The sequence below is a fragment of the Engystomops pustulosus genome, chromosome 5, assembly GCF_040894005.1.
Source record: "Engystomops pustulosus chromosome 5, aEngPut4.maternal, whole genome shotgun sequence".
Lineage (NCBI taxonomy): Eukaryota > Metazoa > Chordata > Amphibia > Anura > Leptodactylidae > Engystomops > Engystomops pustulosus.
The window spans coordinates 190,935,086-190,951,477 of NC_092415.1; the positions used below are offsets into that span (position 1 = coordinate 190,935,086).

The 16,392-nt window shown below is 43.2% G+C and overlaps 1 protein-coding gene across 11 annotated transcripts in view; it reads right to left on the bottom strand.

Moving 5' to 3' along the window:
* Positions 1-16,392, bottom strand: part of KIAA1217 (KIAA1217 ortholog) — a 421,655-nt gene that overhangs the window by 214,091 nt on the left and 191,172 nt on the right. The window contains exon 1 of one of the 11 annotated variants that reach the window (XM_072154156.1): positions 14,965-15,114. The exons of the other annotated variants lie outside the window; for them this stretch is intronic. The gene's annotated coding sequence lies outside the window, so the exon portion shown is untranslated. Of the gene's footprint in view, positions 1-14,964; positions 15,115-16,392 lie in introns of those variants that run through there. 11 annotated transcript variants of the gene reach the window in all.

Genomic DNA, 16,392 nt, shown 5'->3' on the forward strand with positions numbered 1-16,392 from the left:
AGATTTATCATACACCAGCGCTTTGTGTGCCCATCCTGGCCTCCTGACGTATTTGCCAGACGCCTGTGCCGGCGTACAATTCTATGGTTGCTAGCTGTAGCGAGTGCACAGGTACCGGGGCAGGAATGCTCCGTTTTGGCCCACTCCACCTCCGGCTGCGCCCAACTTCACCCCAACTTATTATGAATGGCGACAACCACTAAGAGAAAGGTTGGCTCGATGAATTGTGCCCCTTGGTCTTACTCTTTACTTGGTTCCTTCCCAGGTTTGTATAATTGATCTCATGTTGGTTCCAGGTGGGGATGGTCCTTCTGGCCTGTACTTGATACTTCTCTTGCAGTAATCTCTTGTAGCACCATGCCACCTGAATAGATGGTCATCTCACTGACTTACCAGAAGCTTAGGTTCTCCACTAGTCAGCAACTCTAGAGTTGGTGCCTATGGGCCACCCATCGACTTAGCTGATTCATGATTCCCACTTTCCTACACCCAATTTTCATACAGTTCCTTGCGTAGGCAGCTTCCTAATTCTCCTAGAACTTCTTCCCTGGTTGTCTCTTTGGCACTGGTTCCTCTGCTGGGAAAACTGGTATGTCGGGTAATTGGGTATCTCAGCATTGCCAGGGCTCCAGGTCTCTGTGGGGACAGAGTGCCGCCTTAGGTGCTGTGTCAGGACCTGTATGTACTGCAGGCACGGAGACACCTCTGTATGTGACAGTCCATGTAATACTTAGACGGCTAGAGGCGCTCTTTAGTAGCCGCTTCCTTATTCTGGTTTAAAGGCAGGGGCGTAACTTAAGGGGGTGCAGAGGGTGCGATCGCAACCGGGCCCAGGAGGCTTAGGGGCCCATAAGGTGTCACTTTCTCATATGAGAAGACTATTACTATAAATCATACATTATAGTCAGGGGGCCCGGCACAGACTATGCCCTGGGGCCCAACAGCTTCAAGTTACGTCACTGTTTAAAGGGATACTCCTACTTGTAAAGTAAGCCCTAAAACCATTGTAAACAATCCCTTTAAATGAATTTTAACGATTTTATACTGTAGAATCTTCTGTGACGGTCAGAACTTTCCCGACAGTCTGCGTTCCGTCTTCTACTTCTGCAGGGAACGCACAAGTCATAACAAGTGTTAAGTATTCGCCCGCCGCAGCCTGAAGTACGTCTAAATCAGCACTCTTATCAGACTCTCCTACCAAATCATGAAAAATGACAGAATTATCTCACTCGACAACTTGAGGCGAAGCCTTTAATATCACGTCGCTCCCAATAAGGCAACATCAAATGTGATTTTCTATCCAGTTATTTCTTTTTTTTACGATTTAAAGGAAACCAGTGCAGATTCTATTTGGGACATAAAGTACTCGGACTAAATACAGGAATTTCCAGTTATACGCGGATGATTACTGTTTTTTTTAAATTCCGGTTTTATGGTATGTTACTAGTAGGGTAGGACAACAGAACGGCGCCTCCCAGTGGCCAGAGAATGAAATGAAAGTGTGACAACTACAGACTTATTCAAATGTAATACGGAAGTGCTTACCTAGCAATCGCAAAAAAATTATACAAATACAGATGTGATGGAACTCAAGCATAAGACCTTCTTAGTTTGGCTCACTATGGTGGTTCTCCTTGGTGTTAATGGTGTTCACATCGGTTTACTATTAGTAGTACCGTATTTTTCGTACTATAAGGCGCAGTAAAAATCCTTTGAAGTTCTCAGAAATCAAAGGTGCGCCTTATAGTCCAGTGCGCCTTATATATGAACCGTACTTACATACAACAGCTGGCTTGAACTGTGCACAGGTCTGCCACCTGCTGGTCATTCATCCTTATAATCAGGTGCGCCTTATAATCCGGTGCGCCTTATATATGAATCTAGACCTTAGCAGGCATTTATTGATGGTGTGCCTTATAATCCGGTGCGCCTTATAGTCCGAAAAATACTGTAGATAGTAGCAGATGTTCACATCGGTCTAATAGTAGTTCCAGCATTACGGAAATATACTCAACCATATCTTAAAGGGGTTGGTCAGAAACATGGAAGGCCGACCTGCTCAGAGGTACAGGGTATCATGAATGCAGCCCTAGCTGTTGGCAGATCCAAGCAAATGCACCTATAGGCAAGGACAGTCGTGATAAAGAAGAAAGCAGTTAGTAAATGTTACATCTTAAAGGGGCTGGCCAGAAACAAGAACGACAGCCCTACTGGAAGCTGTAGGGTATCATGTTTGCAGCCCTAGCTGCTGGTCTCTATGGGTCAATACTCCAAACAAATGCACTCATATAAGAAGTAAATTGTATTCTGAACACATAACAAGAAGTAAGAAGTTTATAAATGTTGTATCGAAGTCTTAAAGGGGTTGGTCAGAAACAAGAAAGGCAAGTCTACTCAGAGGTACAGGGTATCACGTATGCAACCTTAGCTGTTGGCCTCTACAACAACCCAAGGAAATTTACCCATTCCAAAGGGCGGCCATGTTCACATAAGAATTAAATTTGACTCAACATAATGGGGCTCATTTACTAAGGGCCCCACAGACCGCACTTTCGTCAGACATCCGAATGATTTCCATTTTGCGCCACTGGGACAGGTATTTAAAAGGGGTTTTTGGCGCACGCAATCGGATTTTGTCGCGGCTGCGCCGGCTTTCCTGCGGTAGAAGTTGCGGGCGGGCTGTCGTACGATCCAATGGATTCAGACAAACCACAGGATTTAACTTCTAAATTGTGTCACAAACCAAGCACTTACATGTAAAGGAGGAAGATGGTGAACCCCAGGGACCTGAGCGGGGAAGTGACACATGCAGGATATCGGGCACACGATCTAAGTGAATCGCGGCACGATGCATTTCGGACAGACAATGCACTTTCGGGAACTCCGAGGGACCGGGTAAGTAAATGTGCCCCATTAAGTTATTAAATGTTATCTTAAAGGGGTTGTCTAGAATGTCATGTATGTAACCCTGGCTGTTGCCCCTTCATGTTGACACCCTATGCGCACATAGCTAAGGTCAGACGTGTTTATATCAGAGTGACAATAGATTGTGACCACAAGAAAGTAGTAAGCAGTTTGTAAATATTGGGTGTGGAATACATCATGGAGTTAAAAGATGGAGGTTCCCTTTAATGTTCGAAATCTCAATATTACACATTTTATTTTTTCAGTGATTGTTGATCATTGTAGAAACCCTGTGTACAGGAACCCGACATGAGATCAGGGGAGTACACGCTCCATGCCACCACTCACGGGAGGAGACGCCATTGTCTGACAGTGCTGCTGGACCGCATTCATTCACACAGCAGCCGACACTGACCCGAGGCGCCAAATGTCACTCAGCAGCGCGCTCTAAATGAGCCTTGAAACTACGTTATTCACTGCATCCAAGACACAACTTCCCTAAAACTCGTTTTTCTGCTAAGTGCATGTCACAGGGAAATTAACTCTTCTGTGCAGGAAGTGCGATGAGTGACTCTGTCCCGTATATATAGAGTACAGGCAGCTACCGGGTTATGTACAAGATTTGTTCTTACGTTGAATTTGTATGTAAGACGGAACTGTATATTTTATAATTGTAACCCCAGCCAGAATTTTTTTGGTCTCTGTGACAATTGGATTTTAAAAATGTTGAATTGTCATAAGAACCAGGATTATCAATAAAGCTTCATTACAGACGCCTTTTATAACTCTTACAGATGATTATTATAGCCTAGGGCTAAAGTATAGTGAATTACCAAAATCCAGAGGTCAGTTTGTAACTAGGGGTCGTCTGTAAGTCGGGTCATCACATCATAAAAGAACTGACTGCAGCCTGACAAATGTTGACTTTTGTTTTAAAGGGGTCGTCCAGTGACAACAGGTTAGTCTCTATCCACAGGATATGGACTTACTTGCTGATCGGAGGGGGTCTCCATGATGGGAACCCCAAAGATCATGTTGTATGTATACGCCACGCCCCTCTATTCATCTCTATGACGCTGGCGGAGATAGCTGAGCCTTCAGAGGATTGAGCGGCAGCGCGCAAGTGCGAGTATCCGCTCCATTCCTTTGGGGTGTAACGAGAGTACAACACCTCCCCCGTTATGGTGATCCATTGGGGTCTCATCATTGAGACCCCCACCAATCAGCAAGTCAATTGTTCTCCTGTGGAGATGGGCTCTCCAGAGTATTCAGATACTATTCTCATGGAAGATGATCACATTCTTTGATCGCTATGAATCTGTCGTACATATACAAGACAAGAAGTCTCGGTAGTTGGGTTGGGCAGGTGGATTGGTAGGCAAAAGAAAGCCGTAAGAATGAAGGTATAGACCCCAGTACTTTCACCAAATTAAATTTAAGGCAGTGGTTATGTCGATAGCAGAAAGTGGTCCACATTTTTTTTTAGTTTTTTTTGACTGAACCCTTGACATCACTACTGTCCTGATAAAGGTTCTCCATCTCCATTTGACTGTTGATCCAGTCTAGCTACAGCTTCCAGACAGGTGTTTGGCCGCCAATCTGGCAATATCTCTCCTTCAGGCGGTAGAACCCAAACCCGACCATCGGTCCACTCATCTCTAACTACTATTCTCCATAATGGGGGATGTAAGACCCCCTTTTATCCCAGTATATAACAAAAGTATTTTTCTATAGGACACAGGGTCCTTGTTCATTACTGATCCCACATATTCCTACTTTCTCCAGATTGTCAGGGACCCCTCACATCCGACCCTTACTCATCACAAAGTGATTGTATCTACAATACTGTTATCAGATGAAACTATCCCTTTAAGAAATAGTAACGTGCCTTTGATCCCTTAGGCTCTGTCTGATGAGAGCACAACGTGTTACGGCTTTCTAGTAGTCAGATACGTTTTTAACACTTTGTCAATGTGGGCGTCTGATGAGCAGATGCCGCGCTGTCTTACAGCTATTTATTGTTGATTGGGAAACCAAAAACAGGAAGTAAGGAAAAAAACGAAAATCACATTTCGGAATGTATTATAGGCGTCGTGATGACTAGTAGCGACACTGTCCATCATCAGTCATGATATCAGTGCTAGTAGGAATAGTAACTGGAAGCTGGAATATATATAATAATACTGTACAATGGAAATTTGGTTTTGGTAGAGGTGAAAGTTCAAGGACTTTCTGTCTGGGAGTGATCTGATCTCTAGTGCCCACACAACCCCTAATCATGTGTAGTCACTATCCATTAAAGCCCGTGGCATATATAGAACAAGTACTTGAGCAAGTCAATGAATACTGTATACCATAGTCTATGTATAGCTGTATCAGCCTCTCCCATTGTACCAAGAATTATTGTTATTCCCTATCCATAGTATAGGGGGATAACAATCTGATCGATTTGAGTGCAACTCGTTCTTGAGGATGGACCTCACTATTCACAAGAATAGGATCCAGTTTGCGCTAATCGAAAGAAATGACCAGTCACATGTTTGATCATTCAATACCATGAGAGTAACGGAAATTGCTGAGCGCATCCCATTCACTACGGGAGTAATGGAGATACACAAACACTATGCTTGGCAATTTTGTGATGCTCCCAAAAAATGGTATGAGGCAGTTTTGTTCATGTATAGAGAATGGGACTGTCAGGGCTCGGGGTTAGTGAACCCCTTGGACCACCGCAGACGATGACACAAGCCGACACCTGGGACCGAAGTCTAAGTGGCACCCGGTCTTCACCAGAGCCCGTCACAAAGCAGGATGGCCTTGCTGCGGCGTGTTGCCACCAGGTCGTTCCACAGGTGCGACTTGCCCACAGAGGTCAAGGTTGAGGTACAGAATGGACGGTCTCTAGGTCAGGAACAGGCAGATGGTCAGGACAGGCGGCAATGATGCAGAATCAGGAACGGAGCAGAAGGTCAGGGCTGGCAGCGAAGGAGCAAAGTCAGGGTCAGGTCCTGGGTCACAAGAGGAGATCAGAATACAAGGATAACGCACAGAAAGCTTTCTCATAGGCTAGGAGTACTAAGATCCAGCGGGGGTAGCTTGGAGAAGCCAGCTTTTAAGGAAAACCCGGAAATGGCCAGCGCCAATCAGAGACACGCTGGGCCTTTAAATCTGCGAGTTCCCTAGGGAGCGGGGATGAGTGTGCTGGACAGCCGGGACGGGAGCAGGAACACTGAGATGTGAGTGAGCTAGGGACTGGGCGCCACCATGTAAAGGGGCACGGGTGTGCCTGCGATCTAATGCGTGGATCGCAGGGACTCCCGTGACAAGAAACCCTTGAACTGTTGGGTCCATTTTGAACTGCGGTGTCCATACTTATTATTGGTATAGGTTCCAACAGGGACCCCACCAATCACAATCTCATCCCTTATTCTGTGGATAGGAGATAACAATAAAGTTTGTTGTAACCATTTATGGTAAATACAAGTCACAACCATAGTTATGGCTTCCAATTGCTTCGGGTACATGAAGCCAAGTCTGGTTATGTAGCATCCAAAAGCTTATGATGCAGGGTTTTGGTGTTGCCCTCAAATAGACTATTAATGACCCATCCAATTTATCTAAATTCTAGGCCAACCCCTTCGCTATAGAGTGACAGGAATCCAATGTCCTTAAAAACCAGTTCCACAGGTCAGACTTCCAGCCCTCAATTTACAGAATATCCAGTTCTTTATCAGAAAACGTCCTTTGAGGAAAGAAACAAATCATAAAAGGAATAAAGTTTCCACCAGCGCGAAGCAGACTGGAAGGGTAAGACTCTTATCTGTGTCTCGCTATCGGTAGTCAAATTTCACGTTTCTTGAGAGTTCTTACAATCGTAAAAACCGGTCTGGCCACATTGTGAATTTCCAGAGACTTAGAGAAAGTCCAAGATTTACAGTCGTGTGAAAGTAAGTGCACCCAATCTAAAGGTTACCGTAAGAAATCGCCATGTGTGCTGACAATATGAAATGTGATGTGTACACAGTGATGAACCCTGTTAAAAAATCATGCCCCGTTTTTTAAAAAAAACCTTTTGCCGGTCACCACTAACTAGATTCCAGTTCTTGGAGCTCAATGTTGATGGACTATCGTTATAATGTGCCATGAATGTGCCATTACCAAGGGTGGGGATGTGGACAACCTGGTCAGTCATCTACTTGGGGGTTCCCTGGCACTCTGGTGGTGCCACGTCTTCATTCTTAGCTTAGGTCTACCTACTTGCACCTTACATAGAGCAACAAGCTAGATCAGCAGCACAGCTGCTACTATACACCTGTTGGCTGTCCCGAATTTGACTGGAAACGCCTTGTCTTTAAGAGACAGACCTGACAAATTTGGGCGGTGCCTTTTTATAGGGGTGGGGCTTCTTAAACCCCACCCAAAAGTGGGCAGTCCAGTCTAAATTAGCAGCAGAATCAGATCTTCAAAGGCGGGTTAAAGCCTTTCCAGGGGGTGGGGCTTACAGGTGCTCTGCTATTAGTTTAAAAGAAAATGGATCCATGGGAACAATGAAGATGTTCTCTTCCAGGCAAAGTACGACAGAAAAGTGCTACGACCACTTTAATAGATCTGGGCCGTTATATAATATTTTTTATTATTGTAAAAGATAGATAATAAGTATTCTGATAATGGAAAATCCCCTCCCCCTTGTATGTGGAAAGGGCCACATACAAGGGGGAGGGGAGACGACGTACCCCAGTGTATGTGCATACAGCGATATACGTCCTAGTTTTCCATTGTAAGGACACATATCATACAACAGAGAGCTAAAAACATGGCGGGAATGCAGCCTAACCCTAATTTTCCTATAGTTTATAAAACTTCTCTTGGCAATGATTAAACCTTTCCATACACAGGTATTTAGGATAGATGTGTTTTTAATCACCCTCATAAAAATAAGAGGTAAGTAATTTCCGATAGCGATGATAAGATTTGCTATGAGGCTCCGACGGACCTGCTCGTCTACCTCCACAGGATTACAAGGACGGATGACTTTATCGCTGTTTGCCAAGACTGAGCGGGTGATGGAGGTAAACAAGGAGTGGGATTATTTCTCTACTTCACTGATTTCTTCCCAGTCTTTTGTTGACAGTGAATTACTCAAATGTATCACCTTCTCTAACCCTGTGTACACAGGAGAGGGCTAGATCCTCCAAAAAGAGGCGTCCGCCCACCACCTCCCAGATGGAATCTCCCTGTGTCAGTAACTGGAGATTTTCCTGCTTATCATGGAGAACATGGAGGCAATAAATACACAAAATTAAGAAGATGGATTTATGAAAACGCCTACAAGCAAAACTGTCTATTTGTAGCGGCCAATCACAGTGCAGCCTTTATAGCTTATTAGAAGAAATGAAAGCTGTGCTGTGATTGGTTGCTAGGAGTAACAAAGACAGTTCTGCTTTCCGACAGTGTAGTAAATCTATGTTGTATCAGCTGAGGAAAAATTTGGGGGCCCCATTTGCTAAATTAAACATGCGTACACCTCGTTTTAATTGGATAATTAGCTTATTTTATAGTTGTACTCACAAGACATATAGGGGCTCATTTACGAAGGGTCCTCTAAGGGAGCGCATTTTTGTCGGGCTTCCCGACGATTTCCGTTTTGCGCCGAATGGCTCCGGGATTTTGCCGCACGTGATCGGATTTCGACGCAACAGAAATAAGGGGGCGGGCCGCCGGACAACCAGATGGATTCTGACAAATCGCGGGATTTAACATTTAGAAATGTGTCGCAAGACACGCACCGGGAAGAAGAAAGTGAACTCCGGCGGACCTGGGCGTAGAAGCGACGGATGCAGGAACTCGGGCGCACAAGCTTAGTGAATCGCGGCAGACCTGAATCCTCGTCGGACAACGCATCACAGGATCGCGACAGTATCGGGTAAGTAAATCTGCCCCATTGGGGGGAATTTATCAAAAATGTCAGAACTGTTCTAGTTGCTTATGGCAGCCAATCAGAGCTCCACTTTCATTTTAAAAACAGCTGTGGGAAAATTAAAGCTGAGCTCTGATTGGTTGCTATAAGCAACTAGACGTTTTCAGACGCTTCTGATAAATGTCCCCTTTATCAGTATAGAATAACCTATTATTTTTGATTAATTCTGTAAATTAGGGGTAGCTTCTGCTTAACCTGTATTGGGGGGGTCTCTCAATATCTCAATGCTTGTGCTATTAAAAATAGTAAAAATATTAAAAATGATTAAAACCTTTTGAGGCAATGATATACTTCATTACTGTTTTGAAGGGGATGCAGAGGTGGGTCAGTCCCACAGTGGCGAATTTATACATACTAGTTCTTCAGTGATCAATGGGAAATGCAGCAGTCCCCAATCAGACACATCCCACATCCCACATCTTTAAATTGGGAATTTGTGTTCCCTATTCAAAGTATAGGGAAAAAAAATCTATAATAATTAAACATTTTTTAAGGGGGTTGTACCAAGTTTGATTTCTATCCCCTATCCAATTTTGGACACTTTCATAGGAGTAAATAGAGCAACAGGACAATGGAAGGGAGCAATGTTGAACCTGGCACATCATCGATTAGTGAGAATATAATCTCTTTTCTTCAGATCAGAGGGGGCCCCAGCGTCAGAGATTGTTATCCCATATACTAACAAATAGGGAAAACAATAAAACTTGGTAGAACCCCATTAACGTGAACATACATGTGCTTGGATTTCCTGCTAACATAGAGGAAGAGAGAGCTGCTTCACCTAGAGCCTGGACACAGAAGTTTCCTTGTTTCTTTCTGACACTATACATTGCAGCTGATTCTATACAGATATAATACACCTTGTACACATTATATGTGTTTTTTTGTGTGTTTTCACTCTTTTAAAGGAGTGCAAACTAGAGATGGGCCGACTCTGGACAAACCTAGCCATGGCTTGTAGCTAGGGGCCTTCATTTGCTGGATTGGCTATTCGGGTGCCAATACAGCAATAACTTTGCGTCGGGCATCCGAAACTGAACCTGGGCCGGGAGCTCCTTTTAGAAGAAAGTGTGCCATGAGTTTACAAACATCGGGGGCACTGAAATATATTTTTGTCCAGATGCTTACAGTGAAAATCGATTTTAAATCAGATACTTTCAGCAGGTCGAACAGTGTTTTTTCCGTAAGCCGCTGTCTAACAGGTGTATCACGATCAATGTCGCCTTCTAATTTCAATTAATGTAGAGAACTTTTGAGGTGCGGGGGCAGGGGGACAGAGGTTGGCGTCCGGCTGTGCGGTCAATAATTTCAGAGTTTGTTACATGTTCGCCCCTATGGAAATTTTCAAAGCATTCTCGGGTTTTCCATGTGTTCAGTAACAACGTAATCATCACATTGTACTGTCGCACAAAAGGAAAATCCATCCTGCCATAGAAACGGAATTCTGTAATGATAGATTATACAGAGATGACTGTAACATAAGGTTCTCCGAGGTGAGAAATGTCCCCGGAACTCGATTGAATCCTCCGAAATGAGTATGGAACATAACACCGGTAGTTATATCTGTGGATACAATTTAGATGTGGTCTCATGAAGAGGCACAGACATTGAGGATACAGAGATGTATGTCCTAGGGACCACCTGTAAAATGAGTGTTTGGGTCCCACAAAATTCTGGTTTGTAGCAAACTTTGTGGGTTCAAGTCTAAGGGGCTTTAGAACCCAGTCTGGGTTCGGCTCAGCCTCCCTGTCGTTAACACTTGCAATCGGTGCCACCATTTTGGGGAGGAACATTGCTCCCCTATGAGGTTGTGAGCGTCGATCCTCCCCAAAATGGTGGCGTGTAGTGCCGGCGTCACACAGTCAGAGTAATTTAAATGTTGGCGCCTTTGATGTCAAACTCGGAACTCATCACTAAATGTAGAGTTACCTTCAAATGCTCCTTATCTATCTTAAAGCCACTTCTGCCGCTGTGTGGAGACTTACATCCTTTGATTCTCCACTGGGGGATTCTGGGAAATATGCAATTACGTTTCTACTCTATTATTCACAAGTTTGCAAAATTTAGCCAACAGACTTTTTTCCATAGTAAGCAGAGATGAGCAAATCTAGTCAATTTTCTGGCACCGAATCTAATCCCAATGTCTCCTGATTAGTCGTGGACAAATCTTGTACAAGAACAGATCCATGAAATGTCCGATCCATTGCTTTTCAATGGACTTTTGATGGTTTCCGTTATTGTGTGTTTGCACCACATCCATTGGGCAATTGTTGTCATCGTTTTACTAAAAACTGCAGATTAAAAAAGTGAAGTTTCCAGGATAATTAAAGCAACATGATTTCGGAACAAATAGATTCTTGCGAAATTGAATCATACAAGACTCAAGAAAAGCGAATATTGAATGATTTGCTCATCTCTAGGAGTAACTTTCTTCCTAGCCCTTGACTTGGATTGTTATTGCCCTGTCAGTAACCTGCTGACAGGCTCTTGCTTATCAATCCACTGTGTGCTGGTAGATGAGACCTAGCTGCTGTGACTCACAGATCCCCCTCCCCTCTCTATAGACTTCTATCTAGTCTGACACCTCATTCAGCTTCTCTTTACTATGATAGCAAGATGGAATTTAGCAGTGAATAGTAGATTAGGAAGTAAGTAGACAAGGAGTCACTTTCCTCTGAATGATTGAAGTTTTTTGTCTTTCTGCCTTTGTCCAGCCTACCATAACCATGCACAAAAAATGGAGCATGAAAGATCCCTGAAAAACTATGGATTTAATTTACAAGATTATTCCATAGATTTTTTTCCAATTTATTCCCAATGTTTAAAGGCATATCATATTTTAGTATAACCAGCAGCCTAACGCTATGTACAAATAAGGGTACGTCTGACATATATTATACAAAGACATACAGTACACTATGCCAAAAAGGCACGCCATGGCGTATGTATGTTCCATAGAGAACAATAGAATACTGTCCTTTGTAGAACTTTCTGGAATACAAACCAAATTTGTATTTTGCTTTGCAAAATAGAGTGAAGAGCACTAAGCATTCTGGGATCCAGGAATAGAATTCTAGAAGTGTAAACTGACACACCGTACGACGGAAAAGGAGAATTACGAGACCAACATTTACTGATACTATCAGTGAGATATCGTAATATAAACCTGCAGTTTTTGAGAATATACTGTAGTGGCAGATATTAGTGGATTATAATATGGGTAGTTTGGGCGGTAGCCTGGGGCCAAGGCCTCCTAGGGGGCCCATTGCCACCCAAACCAACTGGCAAATTTTATACTGTGAAGAACCTTCCATAAAAAAACCTCGTACATCTGTTTATGCGCAATACACATGTACACAAGATTACTAATGCACATGATCTCTACCAAATTAGATTTGATTAGATTTGTTTGTGGGGATCCCTTTAAATTAATACAGAGATGTCTATACATGAATGGTATAATCTGGTTTATAATCTGGATACAGAGTTCAGAAGAAGCTTCAACCATTTATAATCCTCTGTGTAAGAGAATGGTACTGACTTCATTCCATACACGATATAACTTGCCCCATGTATCCATTGGCTTAAAGGGACATTCATCAATATAAGCACAGGTCTGTGATGATGAGCATGGAGCACAAAGTTATTTTACTCAAGGGGCCTTTTTACTAATGTTGCTGCAGAACATTTCCCAAGGTTAAAGGTTTACACAACATTTTGACCATTGGATGCATGTGCCAAAAAAACACCCGACGCGCCTAATGGAAACCACAAAAAAGGAGGGTGATATCTAACTTCTCATCTAGTGTGCAATGATTTCAGTGACAATACTGTAAACTTATGGTAACAACATAAATATTAGTCACTTATCCTTATGACAGGTGATTAGTTATAATTAATTGTCAGGAGTCCAACAATCATATAGCACAGTGTCGGACAGGCCCACCGGAGGATCAGAGGATTCTCCGGTGGGCCCAAGTTCTAACCCAATACTGGATCCCAGATTTCAAGCAGAATACAGCCCAAAGTAGAGTCTAATGAGGTTTATCTCCTAAGGTCTAATGGACAGTGGGTCCTTAGAATAATCTTATCTGGTCTGCGAAGGAACGCCAGTCTGGCACTGATCCAACCAATCAGCTGTGTTGCGTGGTCACAGCACTCTAGTGTTTCACAGACCAGGAATATCACACAGATTCAACACATGGCCTATTCTATTTAAATGAAAGGGGTTTACTGCAATACTAAGCTCGGCCACTAAATAAAATGAAGTGCTGTGATTGGTAAGAAGTGGTCGCTGTGCGAGTCCAAATGCTGCGGTACCTTGATACCAGCTGATCAGAGAGGTGCAGGATGTTGGACACCTCCTAAGTATGAAGGTTATTGATATTTAAATCCCAGCATGTCCCTTTAAATCTGCATCGTTCAGAGAGACCACAAAAATCTCATTGTAGACCCTACTATTATTGTCACCAAAAATAGAGGAGTGACTCCAGAGCTTTAAACCACTAAGACAAAATTTCAATAAAATCTGCCCAGTGTGAATCCGATCTAATGACTAATAGTTGGAGGGGTGATTCTCTATAGAGAAGACCTGGGGCGATGATTTCTCCACTGTTCACATCCTGTTTATTATTACTAGATCACATGCATCAGCCCAACCTCCCCTTTAAATCCCATCGACTGTACCCGCCTTGTAGATATTTAGTACAGGACAAGGCGATAGTAACATGAGCAGAGAATTCAACTATAACTACATGTATCATCTGCGTTACGAAGAATAGATACAACACAACACACAATGTAACAGACAAGTAACCAAAAAGTCTCAATCCAATGCAGGAAACCACAACACACAAGTAGTAGTGTCTACACATGTTCAACCTTTCATAGAGAAGGACCTGGAATACAAAGTGACTTGCATCTATAGGAGTATAGTATATATGGACTTGTTAACACTTTAACGTCCACATGAGCCCATATTTTTTTACCTTTGTGCAAATTTGATTGTTTAAGGCTTAAAGGGAATCTACCACCAGGATGAAAGATTGTAAACCAAGCCGCCTGACATGCTGGCAGGATCCGCTCTTTTTTTTTTAGCTTTTTTATCACTTGTTTTAAATGAAGATTTCTAAATTTCTAAATTATGCAAATGAGCTTGAGGGGCTCCAGGCTCCAAAGCTGTTAACTGACCCTGGAGCCCTTCATTTACATAATTTAGGAATCTTTTTTTTTGTAAAAACAAGGGCATAAGAAGCTAAAAGAAGAGCAGATCCCACCAGAGGGGGCTCACACCAGTATATCAGTGTGCTTGGTTTACAATCCTTCATCCTGGTGGTATTTTCTTTAAATAATCAAATTTTCACACAGCTAAAAAAAAAAGTCATACACTCACAATAATAAATTTAGTGCAAAACAACAACAATGTGATATCAATGCAGAAGAGATGACTTGTGAAAACTGTTGCATCTAAAGGATTATTCCCATCCTATTGATATATATATATGTCCCATACACTGCAACAGTTTCCCGACTCGTCGCAGACAGTTTTCACTTTTACTTTACGAGTTTCTCCCGTACAATCATCAGCTTGTCCCAACCTGCCGACTGTGGCAGATGTCTCACATTTCATCCAGAACCGAACACAGTCGCATTCTGCAAGCACAGAGCTGACAAACCCCCTGATAAAGATGTAGCAGTGCTCAATGTGTCGTTTAACTCTTTTTGGGGGCTGCATTGTTTCTGCACGGTCCCAGGTGAGATAATAGTAGTCCTAAGGGCGTTACGCCTCACAGTGCAAAAAATGTAGGTGCGCAATCCAAGAAATGGGTCCGAAAACAGGCTTCAAGATATTTAACAATTATAGACACAGTACTGTTGAGGTTTACTTATATGATTTAGTTGCGACACATGACAAACCCAGCTCTGCTACACCAGACAAAGCCAACCCTGCAGCTTTGCGTGTACTTAACGAGCCATTATCAATGAGAAACCAATATTAGCCCTAGTATTATGCTCTGTCGATACGATCTGCAAGCTCCGGCTGATAAGATTGTGACTTTCTTAAAGGGGAGGTCTGCGCTTACCTGGCCACAGGTGACGAGGTGTCCGGCAAAGTTGAAAAATCCAAAGTAAAGACTGCTATTCCGTTCAGGCTGTCAGGTAAAACGCTGGCCCCATCATCTCCCTCCTGTCCTCACTTGAAAAGTGCTCGCAGCTTATGGGACCTTCTAGCGCTGCAACATGTTGATTCGGCTGCCTTGACATGCTCTCCCAACCGTGACATCATAACAGCACCATGGTTACTACAACCCCACCTGCCAAAGTTACTGCTCGCAACTACTGGCTAAGGCAAAAAAAAAAAAAAAAAAAAAAGTTTTTGAATTTTTTTTTTTTCTAGCTGATTCCTTCCTGAGTTGTCAGCACCTCTGTGTGTCACGGATCTGGAGTGTGCATTTCCAGGTTTGATGAGTTTTGCAGAGGGCCACTGCTCCTGAATAGAACAATGGCTTCTCCTTATCTGCCCCTCCCTGTCTGACTATGTCCCTATCTGCTCCTCAGTGCCACTACCTTCTGCTCCCAGGATTCTGCCCCGGCAGGTTTTTTTCCCCTTTTTCTTCGCTATTTGAACAATCTTTTTATTGTTTTACACTTTGCTATTTTACGACAGTGTTTTTTTAATGTTGTTTTGGGTTTTTTTTTACACCTTTTTATCTTTTATCAAGATTTTTTTCATTTTTTTAATATTTATGAATTTCTCAGTTTTTGCAGCTTCAGCTCTGAACAAAGTTTTCACTTCTTGGTCACTGTTGCCTGAGGGGCTCACAATCTAATTTCCTTATCTGAGGAATAATAACACAAGGAAGGAAATCCACTGGTAGGTTGATAAGGCAGATCTTTGCACCTGGAAAGCAGAATTTTCTTGGACATGGATATTGATGCAGTTTTCACATAGATTTTGAGGTTGCGGGCACACAGTCCGGTAGTAATGGATCTTAAAACACATTGGGGCTTATTTGCTAAGGGTCCGCGTATCACATTTCCATTGGACTGTTCATGGTTTTCAGGATTTGCGCCACTGGGACAGGTACTTAGAAGGGGAATGTGTCGCACACGATCGGATTGTGGCGCAACAAAATAAATCGGGGGGCGGGCTTTCAGACGATCCGACTGATTCGGACTGAGCGCAGGATTTAACTTTAAAATTGTGTCACAAGACAATGCACTTACATGCACTGGGAAGAAGAAGGTGAACTCCAGCAGACCTGAGCGGGGAAGCGGCACTTGCAGGATATCGGCGCACAATCTAAGTGAATCGCAGCACAGTGCATTATCGTCGGACATTCCGGATCGGGGATCGCCACAGGGAAGGATAAGTAAATGTGCCCCAATGTATCAGGAACGTGGAGGGGTATGTGGCGATCACATCTTCGTTCCCTCTGAAATGCTTGTAAATAATGCAAAACACACTGAGGCACGTTTACTAAGAACAGTGAGGTGTGTACTATGTGCAG